Source organism: Harpia harpyja, chromosome 23, assembly GCF_026419915.1.
Source record: "Harpia harpyja isolate bHarHar1 chromosome 23, bHarHar1 primary haplotype, whole genome shotgun sequence".
In the NCBI taxonomy this organism is placed as follows: domain Eukaryota; kingdom Metazoa; phylum Chordata; class Aves; order Accipitriformes; family Accipitridae; genus Harpia; species Harpia harpyja.
In genome coordinates this window covers 13046142-13066591 of record NC_068962.1, presented here as the reverse complement: position 1 = coordinate 13066591, position 20450 = coordinate 13046142, and the positions used below count along the sequence as shown (strand labels likewise).

General features: G+C 40.3%; 1 protein-coding gene across 4 annotated transcripts in view; it reads right to left on the bottom strand.

The window, feature by feature from the left end:
* OSBPL8 (oxysterol binding protein like 8) overlaps positions 1 to 20450 on the bottom strand; it is a 95976-nt gene that overhangs the window by 66595 nt on the left and 8931 nt on the right. Inside the window, exon 1 of one of the 4 annotated variants that reach the window (XM_052774300.1) lies at positions 18262 to 18280. The exons of the other annotated variants lie outside the window; for them this stretch is intronic. The gene's annotated coding sequence lies outside the window, so the exon portion shown is untranslated. Of the gene's footprint in view, positions 1 to 18261; positions 18281 to 20450 lie in introns of those variants that run through there. 4 annotated transcript variants of the gene reach the window in all.

The following is a 20450-nucleotide window of genomic DNA, read 5'->3' as shown; positions in this document are numbered from 1 at the left end:
TATGCCTCGAGTCCTGCACTTGGGTCACAACAACCCCACACAATGCTACAGGCTTGGGGAAGAGTGGCTGGAAATCTGCCTGGCAGAAAAAGACCTGGGGGTGCTGGTCGACAGCCAGCTGAATATGAGCCAGCAGTGTGCCCAGGTGGCCAAGAAGGCCAACGGCATCCTGGCTTGTATGAGAAATAGTGTGGCCAGCAGGAGCAGGGCAGTGATTGTTCCCCTGTACTCAGCACTGGTGAGGTCGCACCTCGAATACTGCGTTCAGTTTCGGGCCCCTCACTATGAGAAAGACATTGAGGTGCTGGACTTGATGATCTGAAAGGTCTTTTCCAACCTAAATGATTCTATAACATTACATGACATTCTCTGAGGTACAGCTGCACAGGTCACAGACCAAAAGCAGCTGAAGGCAGATGCCTTGACCATACCAGAAGTTTCTGTGGCAGCAAGCCTTTATTCACACCTTTACAAACAAGAGGATTCGGCGGTGTTCTGTACTGACTTTTAAATTCCATATGTTAACCAGATTATATCAGTGTTTATTGTAGGGATATGTTCATTTAACTGAATAAAGAGATTATTAGGAATGACAAGCCCTTTTTTCCTCCAGCGTAAGAAAGGCTCCTCACCAAATATGTACGTTGTTCCAGGCATATCAGAGTTTAAACCTGACTCCATGGCAGTAACACCCTATTGGAGGTATGTTTCTAACATTAAAACCTTAATTCAATTCGCAGGACTCTTCTTCCCCTTCTCCCACAGAAAATTAGCTTCCATTCAAACACTTCACTAAATTTGGAGAATTTCATCAAGAGTCTTTGCCTGATCTCATGGCTGAGATGCTTGCTATGCTACCTCCTGTATCCTCACTGCCCCTTACATGAGCTCCTGAATTTCAGTGGAAGTGGTAGAGATGAGCCCTGAATCTAATATGTTTTCTGTTTAATCAATGGACTAAGTTACTTGAACGCCTGCATACTGTATTATATAGGCAGGTTTTAGCTTTCTTCCTATCACCTACAGTCATTAGATATGGCATTTGCACTGTGATACTGTTTTGTGATCTGTTATAGTATCAGAGTACCCTCTTACACTCCAGTGTCGTACCTCATAGGCATGGTACAGCCTCACCTGTGACCTGCCAACAGGCTGCACCGAGTGGACACTGAAATGGCTACTGCATGCTGATCTGGCCTTTCCAAAGGGGAAGTGTTCTCCAGGGCTCTGACGTCCAAAACTGACCTGCTAAGCTTTGCTGGATGCCTGCCTTCTTTCCTTAAGGCCTAAAATAAGTTAATGCACTTAAATTGCCCAAGATCGGTATCAAATAAGAGTATACTGTAAATTTCTTTAAGATGATACAGGCATAATATACTTAACTTCAAAGATCAATGTGGCAACAAGCATGGATGGAGGCACAATGGGAGAAAGGAAACCTAGCTGTTCACATTGACATCAAGAAGGGTAATAATTCACCTAGGCCCTTGCTGTAAAGCAGTCACAACAGTACCAGAGAAATGCTATTCCACAGGGAATCACAGAATGGCTGAGGACCTGCAGAAGTCCCTTACTCCATCTTGTCCAACCCCCATTTTGTGGGAGGCCATCTAGGCAGCTTTTGAATATCTCCAAGGATGAAGACTCCACAACGTGCCTGGGCAACCTGTGTCAGTGCTGTCACTCTCACAGTAAAAAAGTGCTTCCTGATGGTGAGAGGAACATCCTCCTGTGTTTCAGTTTGTGCCCATTGCTTCTTGTCCCGTCACTGGGCACCACTGAGCAGAGCCTGGCTTTGTCATCTTTACACCCTCCTTTCAGGTATTCATACACATTGATGAGATCCCCCCCAAGCCTTCTCTTCTCCAGGCTGAACAACCCCAGCACTCTCAGCCTGTCTTCACATAAGAGATGATCCAGCCCCTTGATCATCTTCATGGCCCTTCACTGGGCTCTCTCCAGCATGTCCATGTCTCTCTTGTACTGGGCAGCCCAGAACTGGACCCAGCATTCAAGGGGTAGCCTCACCAGTGCTGAGCAGAGGGGAAGGATCACTACCCTCAACCTGCAGGCAATGCTTTGTCTAATGCATCCAAGGACACCATTCACCTTCTTTGCAGCAAGGGCACATTGCTGGCTCATGTTCAACTTGCTGCCTGTCAGGATCACCAGGTGACCCATAGGTAAGCAGTTCTCAGGTGTAGTTATCAGTGCATTCAGTTCAGTAAGGTCCACAAGGAAGTTTAAGGTAATACTCTTGAGAAAGTTATCTAAGTGCTAAAAAAGAAAAAAAAAAAAAAAAAAAAGAACAGGTTCATAAAAATTAAGAGCTAACAGGGATACGATCAGTTTTAAGAGATTAAAGGAAATCTACATCCTAAATCTAACTAGGGTGATCAAACCAAGGCTCTCAAATAATCTAAGTGTCATTCAGTAGTCATATGACAGGGTGAAGGCACTTTCACTTTGCTCCATGCAGTAAGGGAACAGCAATAGCACAGAATGTAACAGAATCATAGAATCATTTAGGTTGGAAAAGACCTTCAAGATCATGGAGTCCAACCATCAACCATGCCCACTAAACCACGTCCTGAAGTGCCTTGTCTACGAGCTTTTTGAATACCTCCAGGGATGGTGACTCAACCACTTCCCTGCGCAGCCTGTTCCAATGTCTGACAACCCTTTCAGTAAAGAAATTTTTCCTAATATCCAACCTAAACCTCCCCTGCCGCAACTTGAGGCCATTTCCTCTCATCCTATCTCCAGCCACCTAACAGAAGAGACCAGCACCCACCTCACTCCAACCCCCTTTCAGGTAGTTGTAGAGAGTGATAAGGTCTCCCCTCGGCCTCCTTTTCTCCAGGCTAAACAACCCCAGGTCCCTCAGCCGCTCCTCATCAGACTTGTGCTCCAGACCCCTCACCAGCTCTGTTGCCCTTCTCTGGACACGCTCCAGCACCTCAGTGTCTTTCCTGTAGTGAGGGGCCCAACACTGAACACAGGACTCGAAGTGTGACCTCACCAGCGCCAAGTACAGGGGAACAATCACCTCCCTGCTCCTGCTGGCCACACCATTTCTGATACAGGCCAGGATGCCGTTGGCCTTCTTGGCCACCTGGGCACACTGCTGGCTCATATTCAGCCGGCTGTCAACCAGCACCCCCAGGTCCTCTTCTGCCGGGCAGCTTTCCAGCCACTCTTCCCCAAGCCTGTAGCGTTGCATGGGGTTGTTGAGACCCAAGTGCAGGACCCGGCACTTGGCCTTGTTGAACCTCATACAATTGGCCTGGGCCCATCGATCCAGCCTGTCCAGATCCCTCTGTAGAGCCTTCATACCCTCCAGCAGACCAACACTCCCGCCCAAATTGGTGTCCTCTGCAAACTCACTGAGGGTGCACTTGATCCCCTCATCCAAATCATCCATAAAGATATTAAACAGAACAGGGCCCAACACCGAGCCCTGGGGAACACCACTTGTGACCCACCGCCAACTGGATTTAACTCCATTCACCACAACCCTCTGGGCTCGTCCATCCAGCCAGGTTTTTACCCAGCAAAGAGTACACTTGTCTAAGCCACGAGATGCCAGCTTCTCAAGGAGTACGGCATGAGAGCCAGTGTCAAAGGCCTTACTGAAGTCCAGGTAGACAATAAAGGTACATGTCTTACTTTCAAGGCTCTTTGAATCCAGTGCATCGGAGGACATACAGCCCCCTGGCTGTAGTGCGAGGCCACAGATCGTGTCTCTCAGTTCATGAGTCTACACACTAAGTACACTTCATTAACAAGCTACAGATCAGGCCAGCTTTTTGCACACGACGCAATGTCACTGCATGCCAAGGACCCTGTGTTTGTTGAGAACAGTTCCAAGAAAGCAGGAACTGAAGCTGAGTTACTGGTAAAAATGGAATGAGGCCAACAGGGTCAAAAGATTCAGCAAAAGATCTGGTAAACAAAGAAATCATAAATTTTTCTTCAACTTTCAAACTAAGCATCTTACACACGCTAACAAGAACTTGGAAGAACTAGGAACAGGTTTTATTCTCCAATTCTAGAAGAGAAATTTGAGAGCTAGGAAATCTCTAGGTTCAATTCCTTCTGCTGTGAAGTCAGGCCAAATAGGAGAGCTTGACAAAACCAGTAATGATATAGGGGAAGTCGTAGACAACTAACTGCATGGTTACGTTAACTCTGAAGTGTAACGTTTGAATGCTCAAAAGTCCGCTACAGCTATAACCACACCAGACTCAACAACTGCCTCACATATGTCCCCCAAGTATACTGTGATCACTTAATGCTATCAGCCAGTAAGTACACCCTTATGAAATGCTTCCTTCCACCCTGAGTTTCATCACCTGCCTTCTCACTTCCTGAATAAACAATCCACATGCAAAGAAAGCTGTTTCCTCTGTTTCTGTATTGCTGTTTTCAGAAGAGGAAAAAAAACCAACCCACCCCACAACAACCACCCCCACCCCCCAAGTATAAAAAAAAAACCCAAACAGTAAAGTTGAAGCATTTAAGAACAATACTTGAAAACATGTCTTATCTAGAAAGAGCCTTGGAAAGCAGAAGCATAGTTCAGATACCTCAGCTATCTTTTGAGAGTGATAGATGGCAGTGAACAAAAAGGATAGAAAACTTCTGAACAGCCACTGCAACTTTAATAAATTACTACCTTAAACAGGTGTCCCACAGATAAACTTGTCCTGATAAAAATGAAGGAGTACAGAAGAGGTGGTAAGAGTCACCTCCAGGTACTAAGACCCAGCATCCTCTCAAAGGTCAAGTCCCAAGTGTTCTGGAGACCTTTGGCCATTAAAATGCACTTCAAAGCTCCCCAACCTGTCGCAGTCTTCATAATGTATATTTTCTAAGACTGCTCCCACAATCCAAAGGAGCTCTAAGTCTCAATACTAAAAACGGTTATTTCTTCACATAAGGGTGTCTGGTTACCTAGACCATTATTCACTTTGCCTCTACAGGCTAGTTTTACCTAGGGTTCAGCCTAACTTTTGAGGATAAGAACAAGATAAGCATTAAATCATTAAATTCTTTGCATTTATTAAGCTTGAACCAGAGAGCACCTATGAAGCCTCAAATATTCAAAAGATTTTTTCTGCTTTGTTGTGATTATGTAGAAAAAGAAGGTTCGATCAAACCTTACATAGCCCAATCTAGCATTTTATTTTTACATTTCAAGATGCTGCAATACCAACCAGCAAAATAACCAAGTGGATGCCAAACCAACCTTACAGCAGATATACTTGTATCAATTTTAAACAAGGTTAAATTGGTCAACAACAGTCTTTGAAGAAAAAAAAAAAAAAAGATGCAGTCAGACTAAATGGTTAGACACATTGCAAACTGTTTTCATTTCAGAACTCCACCCCAGACACAAAGGCACATTTGCTATTTGTGCCTTGTGTTTTTTCCTGCCCAAAGATGACAAACTAAAAAGGTTTAAGAAAGGAACATGACAAATGTAATCATTTTAAGTCAGGGAATCCTGCCTTTCTTCTAACAGTGTTAGAAGTTTTCTTTCACAACTGTAAAGGTACTGCTAATAGCCTCACACACACACCCCCACTACCTAGTCAACTCATGTTCATCTAGAGGTTCGCTTTAGAAGCCAAAACGCTCCTATTGATATCTCAGAGTAAAAAAAAGTTGTTCTGCACTGTGATGAGAGGCCAGCTAGTACTCCCTATGGCTTCTCACCTCTCCTGTTGGCAGCCTATGAAGTTGCAGCGTGACACACTCTTCTAGACACAGCTGAAAGGGGTTAAGAGATTACTAGTCCTCCACACCTGGTCCTCTGCCTTCCCCACTACGGCTGCTGCCTTTCAGACCTGCCCACAGGCCTGTCTGTGCAGGTGCTCCCTAACCCTCTTCTGTCAGAGGGACACCCACTATTGCAAATTATTTTAAACAGACACTCTCAAAACACAGGTCATTTAAACTAAGCTAAGCCATGGGACTTCGCACCTGCCTTTCTGCTTGCAGGTCTGGCATGGCAGCGGTAAAGAACAGCTGAAGGCCACCTCTTCACCCACCTCCATTCCAACCACAACAGCCTGTGCAAGAATGGACTATGTCTACAGCTACAGACTCACCCAACACTGACTGGAAACTACTGCGGGAAATGGAGTCAAGCCAAGGCAAAAGGAAAAGCAATGTTGTTGTTAAACATTCTTCTGAAATGAAAAAGTAAGATAAGTCAGCAGAGATGTTTCCACAGACAAGATGGGTAGGTGGCAGAACAAGTCATTCTGTTTCTGATGCCAAAGTCGAATCAGTTGCCATCCTGAGACACAAGATAGATCTGGATTTCCTCTGCATGGAACTTTCCAAAACAAAAATCCAACCTTGCTTTTTCTAAAAGGAAAATTTTTCTCTTTTCCCCTTGACAGATGTTACTGTCAAATAGAGTCAAAGCATTAAAAAGGAGAAAAAAAAAAAAAAAGGACACTTACTATTTCAAGCCTATGAAAAACACTTTAAGCACATAAGAACTAATTCATTGTGCTGAAAAAGCCTCAATAAGGGGATGCTGAAAGTCTACTTTAATACTTCAAATGATGCAGAATACTACCTTCAGTGATGAAACCCTCTAAACATCTTCGTTATAATGCAATCACAGATACAGAAATATTTTAAGTCTCACATGCAGGTCAAGAATACAGTCAACTTCATAAAGAATAAAGTTTCAGAGAGCTATTCTGAGATTACATATACATGATGGCAAGTAATCATACTATTGCAGATAAATGAGTTACCAACTGCCAGATGAACTATTTGTGACTAGATGAGTGCTCTTTACCTATTGCAAATAAAGTAAAAAGTTACCTTAAACTACTGTAAAGTTTCTGTATCTCAGTGACTTTGCTTGGAGAGATAGGCACCATCATTGCAGACAGTTCATTGCCACATCAAAAGCTATTGCAGTTGATTTCCTACATTGCTTCTCTCCAAGCTGACTTAAGCAAACACAAGCAAGATTCCAGCTTGCCACGATTTCAGAATATGTACCTGGTCAGACAGTTGTTGTAAAACATTTCGCTTACCAAGAGTTTACAAACAATTTGCAGTTTTAATATGAACACTAAGCAACTATCTCAGGCATTAGAGCATGTATTACTTACGTTACAATACCATTTATGCTTAAAAATGTCTGTTGCTGGGGGGTGGATAAGAACATTTTTCCAAGACTGTGTCCAAAAGACTACACAATCCTCTGCTTAAGGAGAGCCACCGGCTTTTCTCACCTATGGTCTCTCTCTCATCTTTGCAGGAGTTACAGACACCTGGAGGAATAGGATGACTGTCCTCCTCAAGAGTGATCAAATCTTTCTCAGTACATTCCTTGACAATGGACACAGATCTGAAGTAACTAAAGCAAATTCAAATTAATACCACATTAATGGCTACATGTACCCTCTGCATCACCCAGCTCTAAAGGTCAAAGCTTAGAATATGCAGCACAGACCATACTAAAAAAACAACCCCCAAAAAACCCCCAAACCCACACACCTTCAAAAGAGCAGAAACATGTAAGGAGGTGACTACGAGTGACATACTGTATCAGATTTTTCGTATCACATAAGGTTCCACCACAGTCTTCCCAGAAATGACGATAACTAACCAAAGCAGATACCAATCTTTACTTTTCTTACTGCATCTCTTAACGAGTAACTGTCAGTGTTTGACTAGAAGCTCCCTCGATTACAAAGTATCCTTTTGTTCCATATCTGTATGCTACCAAGTTCCATTTGATCCAAATGTGATGAGGGTTCTCAAGTTCAAAGCAATATAAACAGCTATTGCTGAATAAACAAAGGAGTTGAAGGGGAAGAGAATGATCTTAATGCACATCTACAGCAAAAAGAAGAAAACGAAATTCATCAAACTAATAATATACCTCCAAAACTGAGTCAGTGCAAAGGAGCAACCTTCCAAGTGGCAATTCTACTAGGTTTTTAATCTTTCTTTTGCACTGTGCATTTTGCTGCTTCTCAGAACTGAAAAGGATGGGTAACTCATTTTAAAGAGATGAAATATACCTTAAGAGGTCTTAAGTTTTCATACTTGTTAAAAGGACACCTTCAGTTTCATAAAGTAGAGAGGGAGGTAGTTGGTTCTGTGCACTGAAAAAAAGACCAATCTCAAAATATGACTTAGGTGACTCACTAAGACCTTCCCAAGAAGAATACAACGATTCAAATTCTGAGCATGATGCCATTTAACTGCATTCATTCAGAAATAACACCAGATTACAGGCTTCCAAAGGTCTAACAGTGGTAATAGTTTTTTGTTAGCAAGCACTGTTGAGGAATAGCATTAATGTTAAGTGAATAAAATAGACCAGCCTTCCTCATCCAGAGCTCCCAAAGACCTACCAGTACAGAATCACTTTCCTATACCCCAATGGCTTAGTTTCACCAAAGAACTGAGATTACCTCACTGGGTCCTGCTAATAAGTACCATGAACACACTTCACAGGGGCTCAGGTAAGAGAGTAACTGCAATCCTAATTTCTGCTCTAACCTGAAATACATAAACCAGAAAAATCAATGCAAGTTCTAAGATTAAAAGCATAAAAGAAGACTTAACACAGAGAAGTCTCAGTCGAGCTGTGCTTAGCTGCAATAGTCATATCGTGTTTGAGAGGTTTTTATGAAATGGACTTTCTGCAGGATTAAACACTGTGGATATTTCAAACAGGATCCTAATGTTTATTCTCATGTACAATTTAGTTTTATTGTCTTGACAGCAGTGCCTCTTCTTGATATTAAAATAGAGTTGATGACATAAGAGATGGCATTTATGTGGATTTCTTTTGGCTAGCACTAGAACGTAGTTTCCACAATTTCAAGATACAGGATATCTGTACGAGAATTTAAGAACAAAAGGTCAGAGAAGCCTATTGCAATAGGAAAAACCCTAGAAATTCTAACTTAAAGTAGCAGCAGGTTCAAACAGGCAGCGATAGTATCTGGCTTACACATCATGGTTTATTAAAAAGATTTAGAAAGTCTAATTTAGATTTCCATTGTTTATGCCAAGTTTAGGGTTTTTTTACTTTACTGCTTACCTAATTAAAATGAGCTGATGAACCTAATTTCTGGGGTTTTTAGGTGTCAGTGCTATTCTACATGTTTGCAATTCAGGATCTTTCATAGGTTTTGGGGGGCTTGGTTTTTTATTTGGTTTTTTTGGTCGGTTTTGGTTTGGGAGTTTTTTGGGGGGTATTGGGGGGGGGAAGTAGTTTTTTTGTGGGTGTGTTTTCTTCATTGTTTTGTGGGGGTTTTTTAAGTCACAAACAAATATTTCAAATAGCCTTTGTACAGGCTTAACAAGGACTAGTGCTTTTAGCAACAAACATCCAAGCTTGTCTTTCTGAAACTGAGTAACTGATCAACTTTGATTTGGAACTGCTGCAAGAATCTCACATAGCTTTTAGTTTAACACGATGAACCAATAGCATTTAAACAATATAACCTGATCCACAAGAACTGTAAAATACTGTCGCATTGCAGATTTGGCAAGTGACCTAGCACTAGACCTCTTGTTTCTCCACCCATTTCTATTCAACTAATTACATGTTCCTTCATGACATTTCTTTGGGCAATGAGAATCACCTAGCCTGCCACAACAAGCAGCTATGGAATAGATATAACCGTCGCCAAGTGACAACTTAACTGCAACTCACAGCCCTCAGAAATCAGCTCAATATCGCTGCCTAACATAGGTGAGGCAACTGCTCACCCTATTTGCAACGATAAACAAGCAACTTACATAAAAATAATTTTTGCCAGAGCTGAAAATAGAAGCCAAGCCTTTCACAGCTCAAAGCCAGCTCTCAAGCACAGGAGTTAAACACATTTGTTCCCAAAACTATCCCATTTCTGAAGAGCAGTTCTGCATCAGGGACCAATATTGAAGACACTAAATTCATTCAAGCAGGAAAGAAAGTATGTGTCATGGTTGGAATAATAGGGTTCTGTTCCTTGACAATCAGGGAGTGGTTGTAAGGTCACTTCATACAGCACAGCCAGGAAAGCAAAGTCTTGACACTTCCTTAGAAGTTCTTTGAAATGCTTCAGAGCAGAAAATAAAAGAGAGAAAAAAAACTAGCATCCTGGACAAAGACTTATTCCATTCAGGGCCAAACAAATATTGAACGGACAAGACACCCCCTTTTGCCGTTCCACCCAGTCTACTCAAGTACTGGGAATTCTCCTTCCCATAAAATGGGTTAACAGGGCCAACAGATAGCCTGAGCATGTGATTTAAGGCGAATGCTACCCTCTCAGCTGTGCAATCCCATAGGACTGTGTGATAGGAAGTTTTGAATCCTGCTTCCCCACCATCCTCTATCCATCCCTTCAATACACAGCTAGTTAAGGGAAGTCAGAACAGCATGGTGCAGGTTGCAAGAGACATGCCACAGTTTGGGAGTCCAGGGACAGACAGAAGACAGACACAAATGCCTGGAAGGAAGGATGCAATGCTTGTGAGCTCCAGCAAATCCAGTTTGTGTTTTTACAATAAAGAATACTTCTAAGAGAGAATATTCTAAGAGAGAATTTATTTTTAAAAGAGAAAAACTAGATCCTTCCCTTCATGACATTACCTCATTCCAATACTGTCACCAAAATTGACAAGAGTTATCAGTTTAACAGCATTTTATAGTTTACTTTCACATTTAAAAATCACACACAATACCAAGATAACACTAGCTTAACTACCAAGATAATATTAGCATAAAGCAATTCAATACCCTGTATCTCTGCCACAGCAGTTAACTACACCTCTAAGTATCATGTTACACATTTTATTCCCTTGAAGGCAGTTTACGCATGTATTTGGAACTCTAGCATTTAGGAAAAGAATAAAAGACTAATTTCCATGCTTCACAATGTAAATGGAGCTAGGCAGCAATAGCTCAGGTCTCAGAGCTATAACTGAACAGAAATGTATGTACCAACTTACTCGTAGCCATGCATCCACTTCCTGGGGCACATCCCATCTCTGATGCTCATTTTCACACACCACATTGAGATGTCAGAAGGAAGAAAACTGAATGTACCCATTTATATTTCCGGCAGGAGTAGCTGTAAGGATAACTGGCACCACATGTTTCCAAGAATGAGCTACGCTGAAAGGGATGACTGGAGAAATCTCGTGTCCTGTGTTTTCAATCCATTATTGACTGAGTGCCCAGACTGAATATCCAAAACCAGTGGGCATGGATACAAAGCAGTGAACTTCAGCAGGTACACCGCACTTACATCTAGAAGCTTTAACTTTTAAAAACTCTGATTTCTTCAAGAAGTCTTGTGATGAACATGTAAGAGAATAAAGGTTTGCTGGGGCTTTCTTCCAAAATTGTAAAGCAAAAGCACATGTTGCTTTCATTGAAATCAGTATTTTTAAGTGTGCAGAGCCCTTTATTCTCAAAACCACTTAGGTATGCAAAATCTTTGCCATAAGTATTTCTTTCCTTCGTTTTGCAGCCCTCAACAGAATTCAGAGGACGAGCTGCCCTTTCCTCCTGATGATCACAACTTGAGAATACTATAAGCCAGTAGTTCTTAATGCAATGGCACCTTTTACACTCCCATGACAGCTTTTAGAAAGTCTGTGACATTCATAACTTAAGCTTTTTCATACCCAGATTGTCTGCAACACACATGGAATATGAAATTAAGATCTGGTAACTCCAGGAGCACTATTAACTTCATAAAATCCAGATTTTAAGTGAATGGCCACTTGGATATTTCAATGCCATTTATAAGCACCAAACTGTAAAATAACTGAGAAGCTTATCCATTGAAATCACGTAACCAAGATAAGCACATAAGCATTCCAGTTGCATCATGAAGTAATAAGCCACTCTCCCCCCCCAAGGAGAAAAGCACTTTCACATACAATGAGAATCGACTGTTTCCAAATGTTGATAACTATAATTAACCTTCACAACCCTGTCTTTGGCCTTGAACATTAAAGCTGAATTCAGCTTGAAAACCAATTAAAATGCTAAGCAGTCTATCCACTTTGGGACTGGAGAATGGCATACTGCATTCAATTTAAAAAAAAGCAGCAAAGCACAATTGTCTCCTTAGACACCTTCAAGTATCTGTTAGTTGTTTTACTAAAAATCGTAACTCATAAATAAATCACATTTTAACAAGAACTGAAAAAATTCTTCAATTCTCCATGAAAACCCTGAAACATTTAAGGTTGATGAAGGGAACTCTTTGATCCTAGCAAAGCTGAAGGTTTAACAGAAAAAAAAATAGGCACAGAAACAAAGGATAAAGATGAGCTAGGTGGGCTATGAAGTTTGATTTTGCCTTTTCATGCTTATCTATAACAATAGATATTAATCATATCAATACGGGCCAGAACTCATTCTCAGCTTGCACAGCACAGTTCACATTCACAGACCTTAACTTCATTCTCCCCTAGTAAGGTAACCTTATTCCTTCTGCCTTTTGGATTGAGTATTGACAAGGAAAGCTACTTAAAATTTATGTTGCCAAACCTGCATTTTCTATGGCTGCCATTTTTAAATTAGCAGAATGACTAGACAGGCAGATGAACCTGGAATTCTCATTTTTCTAACTGCTTCTTTCCTAGATGTGAAAAGCATGGAAAATCCCGTGCTACAGTACTTAATTGCAAGGTAAGGCTTCAGATAGACTTCACAGCCAACTAAAAGCCTACACATTGAAAGCTTCATTAAAAATGTAAAAGCACATTTAAGAGTGGTAGAGTGAGTGTCCTTGGAGATCACCTCTGTGAATCCAAGTGGCTTTAAAATAATAAGAAACACCATAAAACTACAAGCAATTGCCCATTTTCAATAATATCTCTAAGAGTGGCACCATTCCAGTTTAGACACACAAAGTGCTCTAAACTGATCAAAAGTGGTTCTGAACTTTTAAAACAGTTTGTTGAATATTAAATTTTTCTTCCTTCTTGAAACAAAAACATTTTTAGCAACTTTACAATGGGTATTGTATTTCCTCTTACAAAAGAAGAAAATCATGTTGACCTGCCATGAAATTCAGACGCATGTGGATCTCTAGCTGATGATCAGGTTTCTTCTCAACCCCTTGGTTTTGTTGCAGCTGAAGCAATCACTATGTTATTCTGTTACCACACCCCTGAATAATGAAGGGAATGGAAGATTATAGTCACACCCCTAAATAATGAAAGGAACAAAAGATTATAGTAGACCAATGTCCAGCCACTTACAAAAGCCTTTCAAAGTATCCACACTCTGAACAAGAGCCATTTTGCATGACAAATACTGTCACAGGTACAGACCAAAAGCACCCCATAGGTTTGCCTAAAAGTAAATTACTATCATTCCTGGTTTCCACACTTTCCCATTTGAGCTTGAAATTCATATTATAATAAAAGATTTTAAGCCAAGCATGAAACTCTGCTCTTTTAATAGCATTACAATTTTTCCCTGCTATTCTGTATAGGAGGCTGTCACATCATGACAACAGAAGAAGAATCTGCATCTCTTTATAGTTTCTTCTTGCACCTAGTCCTTCACATTAATCATCATTATTAGTTTTTAGTGTCAGAGCAAGTAAATTCATGGGGGTTTTTTTTCCAGTTAAAACACTATGTAGAAACATAACTTTTTCAACAGAAGGATAAGTAAGTAAAGTGATTTCTGATTCTCTAGTGAATCTGAGCTGATTATCACCATTTTATAGTTACTACACAGTTTTAACATCAGAATTTTGTTTCCAGTGATCTGTGTGTTATATCTTAGTATAACTTCATTCATTCACTACTGGAGTTCAGAGTGGCTTAATTTCTTTTCAAATATACACAATATATCTTCTTGACAAGCATCTGTTCAAGTATTTAGACAAGCTAGTCATTTTGAAAGCAGCCCCTTTATGAGGTGGCTAAAAGTCAGAATCATCTTCATGTCAGAGTTAAATGCTTGAAATAGGTCTTAACTTGACAAGGAGTTATCTCGATTGCTGTCAAGTCACCCTTGACAGCTATTGCACATAGTTGTGCTGTAGATGGCAGTATTTTACACAGCTTAGCTCTCTACCTTAACCTGGGGTTAGGTAGCACAATATACAGAATACACAGTAAGGTTGCTGCAAGAACCTTCAGCTTAAGCATTTGCAGAACATACTGTATGTAGTAAGAAAGTATGCAAGATGTATTAATTTGAAAAACAAAATCTTGGTCCTTTCTCAGCCGACTAAAGACATGTACCATAATGCCAATTAAACATAAAAATTTTAAGTTACTGCAGGTGAGGTAACATCCTTAAAACAGAGACCCACAATAAACTGTTCCTGTGTATGGGATTTGAGCACACTCAGACATTGTACTTCAGCTGACCAGAATAAAAATAAGTTTTCTGCAGTAGCCTCAAATTCCTGACTAGAAAGTGCCATTCTGCTATAGGAGGTTACATCTGGACCCTTTGGGCTTCCAATTTGTCTGGAATCAGGGCACAGACTTTCCAGAAAATACTGGCCTGCACAGCAAACACCTGAGTTTCACACTAATCTCTCCAACTCCTTTAAGGTGGCTCTAGTCTGTCAGCAACAAGCTTTCCGTGCAGAACCTCCCAGAAGCAGTCACTCTTCTCTGAAAAGTGACTTTGCCCACTTCATGACACACATGGCATGAGCTTCACAAAAATGAACCACTGCTCACTCCAGGAAAACCTAAGTGAGATGCATTCAGGTATGTACTGCCTTGACCTGTAATTCCCTTTCTTCGTAAAATTTCAAGCGGAGTTCTTTGATAAAAGGAAACTATGCTATATCCCACTGCTACAAATCTTACAGATATTGCTGCACAGATTGAATTAAGAGAACAACTATGAAAACCCCACACTGCCATCATGGTGGGTTCATATTTATTTCATAATGGGTAGAAAAATGGCTCAATCACTAGCAAAAACAATAGTTTTAGGAACCACCTCAACAGCAATTTCAATGCTTCCCCAACTAAAAACTCTCTCCTAGCTGTCAGCCTCATTATGCATCTCAAGCGAAGTACGTAAATGTTAGTTCAAACAGGTTTTCCCAGGACACCAAGCATGAGAGGTTCTCATCATAATGCTCACAAATCAGAATTCATAAAAGACCAGCATTTCCACTTCCTATGAGAAAGGACAGCCTGCTTCTCTTAAGATCAAAATTACTGTCACTGCTACTCAGCAAAACATTCACTGGAAGCTACAAGAAGCATAAGACATCAGAAACAGTGATGAAGGAGGAGCCCAAGCCAAGACACAATAACATGGCATCTTTGTTAAGTCTGCGAACACAACAAAGTCCAAGGCTGCAATGCAGAGCAGACTGGTATCACTGCATTCCACCAGAGTATCAGCAGTAGGGCTCCTACAAGTGTTGGTCCTAGCAAATAAATTTCTGCTGATAACAGCCTCCCTGGACACAGTACTGGGAGGAGTAGAGTGTTACTATTTTTGCTTGCACAGCTTATGCTTTTAGTAATTTGTTTGGGGAAGGGAGGATACACTTGCTGACATAAGCACCTCCACTGCAGCTTCTCCCACACTGTTACAATAGCATGATCTTTGCAAGTTAAGCAGCAAAGATTGCCATGCACAGGATTCAAGCAGAGACCTTTAAAAATTCACAGCAGCAAAATATGCATGTATGTTGGCAAGCTCCAATCAGTGAACACCTGTATTTTTCTCCAGTGAAAGTAAAGGCAGGCAGAAGAACAGCGAAGAACGCTACTGGGTTTCTGAGTTGCTAAGACAGGTAGGATAGCAGCCAAGAAGGAAAACAAATATGCTACTATATGCTTAAGTGAACGAAGAAAAAGAGAGATGCATGGGGCTAAGGAGAAAACTATTATGGACATGGAAGGAGATGGTAAGGCAAGGTAGTTGTGTATGATGCTGAGCAACTTCATTATCCGAGCAGAAACCAAGAATAGAGCTGGGATGGAGAAAAGGCATGTAAAAGTGTCAGACAAGTGTAACTGAAACAGTTAAATGACAGAGCAATCATCTAAAAGATGGCTACAACAGGACAAACATGGAGATAAAAAAAAAATCCATTTCTTTTAAAAACATAGAATAAATTTCAAGCAAACATGATCCTAACAGGAAGGAGAATAAGCCCACCAGAGCTAAAGTAGGCTTTCATTCTGTATGGCTGGCAACAGCAACATTGTGTCACAAGACGAGAGCAGATGTTGAATGAAGTTGGAAAACTGTATCTACTACACCCTTAAGCGGTAATAGAAAAGCCCCATAGTCTCTGCTCTCCTCCCGCAAGACTCAACTCTTGGACCCTCCACACCAGAGAAGGGGTGAGGATTCAATGACGGCTTATCAGATTACAAGTTAAAACCCCGATAACATACACACACCTTCCTTCACTCAGGTCTGTTTCCAAGTTTTCACTGACATGAAACTTATTTAGCAATTACTTTCCACTACTCTAGATTTTCCGCTGTCTGGGCTGCCCTGCCACAGAACACATGGTGCAGGCTGCAGAAGGTCAGCTATAGCAAGTTCCAAGTCATGAAAATGCCAGCTGCTCCCTGACAAAAACAAACAAACAAAAAAACTCCCCCCAAAAACCCCCACAACACCAAAAAACCACCTCCCTTCCTTCCCTTCACCCAAGAATTCACAGACATAGGCTCAAATTCAAACATCTCTATCAAGGCACTAAACTATATTCAGAAAATCATTCTACGAGTCAAGTGCTTGCTTCTACAACACTTCCCCCAACACCTTAAAGCCATATGAATCACAACAGATGCTACTCATCTTGCAAGAAAAACAACCCAAGCTTCTTAAGTCTGCATTTTTAAGCAGAAATATCTGCTAAGCAAGCAGCTTACATTTTAATCACCTATGAGAAGCTAACAGTAAAAAAAACCCTAATGAAATTGATTGTTAGCACTGGAAACTTAAGCATTTTCTTAAACCCACAAAAATGTCTACAAAAATGCCTACAATGAATAATAGCCCAGACCTACGTGCAATATCTCAGACATATTTCAGCTATCACTTCTGGACACTGCATTGAGAGTAACGTCAGATCTCTGTCACTCTAGTTTCCCTTTCCTCTACCAAGCCTGCCAGCACAAATGCTTTTGTACACACTATCTTCACAAAAGGTCAACTGCCAGACAATATTCCGTATTCAGAATTTTAAGCAAAAATGAAAAACTCATTGTCTTTAGTCTATAATTCTCACGAGCAAGACACAATCAAGTTACCCTTTACATTATTTACTTAAGATGCAACAGGCCTTAGCTTCCTGAAGTTTAAAATAAAAAACAAAAGAGCCAGAGGTTTGAGAGGCTTGAGCCTCCCATTATTAGTCAGCAATACTGAGTGACCACGGTGTTACAGAAGAGTTACTGGTCTCTTTTTCTGAAAGCTAAGCCATGCAGTAGTGTAATTTTTCTGCTGGATCTTCAATTATCTGATGCATAAGGTATTATTGCAAGTTCTGCTGAAGAAGAACAAATGTATTAGACAGAAAGATGATTTTTAACTGTTCGCAGCATGAGAATTGTCGTGCTGGTTAAGAATTTCAGAGGCATAATGAATTCTTGTACCTATAATAAGAGGAAGGAGGACTCCACAATTTATTATACAGAATTATTAAGGAACAGAGTTCAGAAATAAATCCACATAAGGGAACAAAGAAGAACTACAATGCAGAAAGATAAGCAGAGCAACAGCTACAATGTATTTTTCTGAGCCTCCTATTGGCAAATATTTAATCTATACAAGATGTAAAGATCAGTAATTTCTTCTCTTTTTGAATGAAAGCCTACAGGTGATACTTGGAAGCATTCACAGAATAGACCAACTGAAACAGTACAGCTGAATGTTGACATTTGCCTTATTCTATTCATGCCCTGATTCTCTATGCTGCTTATATTACAATTAATAGAACAGAGGTTCTTTCAGTATATTTACATTAGAGGATAACACAAGCCCTGTTCATTAGTGGGTTGTATTTACAAAAACAATGTCAGTCACAGAGGAAAGTGGCTTAAGATAAGTGAGAACCAATCAGTTCATTTCATAAAGAGGGATTAAATAAATTTTGATAATTAATAAAATACATAGTCAAAAATTATGCATAAAAATCTGTTCTGGTCACTTTTTATTAACAAAAAATAAATATTTATACTCAATAAATGCTACAACATACACTCACTGATTTATTATGCTTGAAAATAGCAACCACCTACCAGATCTTTAATCTTCTTTTTGATATAAATCAAGCTCTGTTTGGGAAGAAAGTAGAAATCACAATAAGATACGCAAGGACAACTTTTCCAAGTTCACTGAAGACAAATATAGTTTATATGCCAAAATCAGAGAAAAAAAGCACTAAAGCTTGTTTTAATTCAACACGAACATGCCTCTGAAAACCAAAGCAGTATGATTTGTAACCTATTTGTAACCTGTGATGTGACAGTGACCAGAACAGAGGTCTTCTACAAATTTAAAAAACAAAACAAAGCAAAACTACCAAAAACCAAACCCTCTCACACCACAGGCCTCATTTCCTTACACCAGTTCTTAGTTTACATAAAAAGAGAGGAATATCGAGCACTGTTCTTTAAAGTACTGACAGTAAGCGTGTATAGTTAATATTTAACTCAAGTAGCCGACATAGTACAGACCCATCTGTACACTCTCTCAGGTTTATTTTTCACTGTTTTTTCCCTCATTTTATAAGGCAGCTCATTGCTCTCCATTCTGTTTTCTACCTTGATTAGCATGTATAAGCTTTCTGCCCGGTGCTGCTTTGCCTCAGCAGGCTTTCTTTTTTGATGAAAGGAGAACCTTTTTCAATCAAGGGAAAACATTCATTCTTGTTGATGATTTCAACAATCCGTCTTAAAACCTCTCCTTACAGTCAGTAATTTTGTGCGTTATTCAAATAGGTAGAATCGGCATTTGTGTAGAGGAGGTTTCTTTTTGCTTGTAAATATCACAGACCTTAAGCTCCTGTTATCCCCTGATGATTTTCTGTCACTGGTATTTTAATGTAGTTGTTTGCATTAAGGTTTATCCAGCCCCTTTTCACTGCAGCACAGGTTAGTGACAGTTAAGTATAACTACAATCCTATTTGCAAGCTAGAATCAAGGTACTGTTTTTAAAACAGCAAAGAGTAAAACTTCATAGGTAGGCAAGTGTGGAGTCCTTAATTCTGCATACAAAACAAGATTCAAATGTCAGCTTATTGGCTTCTCTCTACAGTCACAAAGACTACATTTTAATTACTGATAAGAATTTCATTTGATCACAAAAGAAACATTACAAAATTGTAATTTTGGTACAGGAAATATGTACCGCTACGTGAATCTTTCAGCCTCCAAGAGGTCATAATGGACAGCTTAACAAAATCTTTAGTGTAAATTTTGAAGCTAGAATTACTGGCTTAGAATTGCAACTTCTCATGTATCATGCAGACTCAACTTAGAAATTTTTTTTAAAAGACGCTAATCAAAGCAAAGAGGTACCTTCAGAGTCTACAATTTGCATCGTACAGATTAATCAAAGTTGCTTTTCTTATCCATACAAAAAGCCTCTTTTTCTAAAGGACACTGCAAATAACATGAAGGACTTCAGGTCACGGCTACCCCTACTGTTGCCTTAGCCTGAAGACTGAGGATTGCCATCTAGCAGTTTACAGGAGGTTATCTGCTTCTAACATATTACTAGCACACTTTTATACACACAAATATATACATGCACACAGGCAAATTATGTTCTATGGGTTAAGCAAGTCCTTGCAGTAAAGCAGATACTACACAGGCACTGTCTGCATCACATACAGACAGCACAAACCACCATCTATCTAACACAGGAAAGCATATTGCTTCAAAAAAACCAAAAAACCCAGTCCCCTCCCCCAGCTAGTAGTCTTCCACAGCATCTGAGCTATCTGGAGGGAATACAAGGTTATGATCATGGCCTCTTCTAAAACTATAATCTTCTGAAAACAGCTAAAGCCATGCTTAGTCAGATGGTACCTAGAGTTACAAGAAATGAGACAGAAAATTCCCTGCAGCAATTTAACCGTGACCTGTGTAGGAGACCAAGGCAGGAGAAAGACAGTAAGTAACCACGGAAATAGGAACAGGCAGTGTAGCTGGAGTTGCAGGAGAAAGTAGACAGGTCATACATCGCAGGGAAAAACAGTAATCCCAGATGCCTTTTCCTCAACAAAACTAACAAGCAGAAGGCCTTCACCATCCTACATAGGCAGAAGAACAGATGGAAAAGAAACAAAAAGGCCACCTCAACACGGCAGAGAAGAGATGCCATTAGGTTAGGAAAGTGATGTAAGTCATCTTCACTCACAAAAGATACTTCTCCATCAGCGATGTGCACATTACATCCACCTTAAGTATGTTACACATCAGC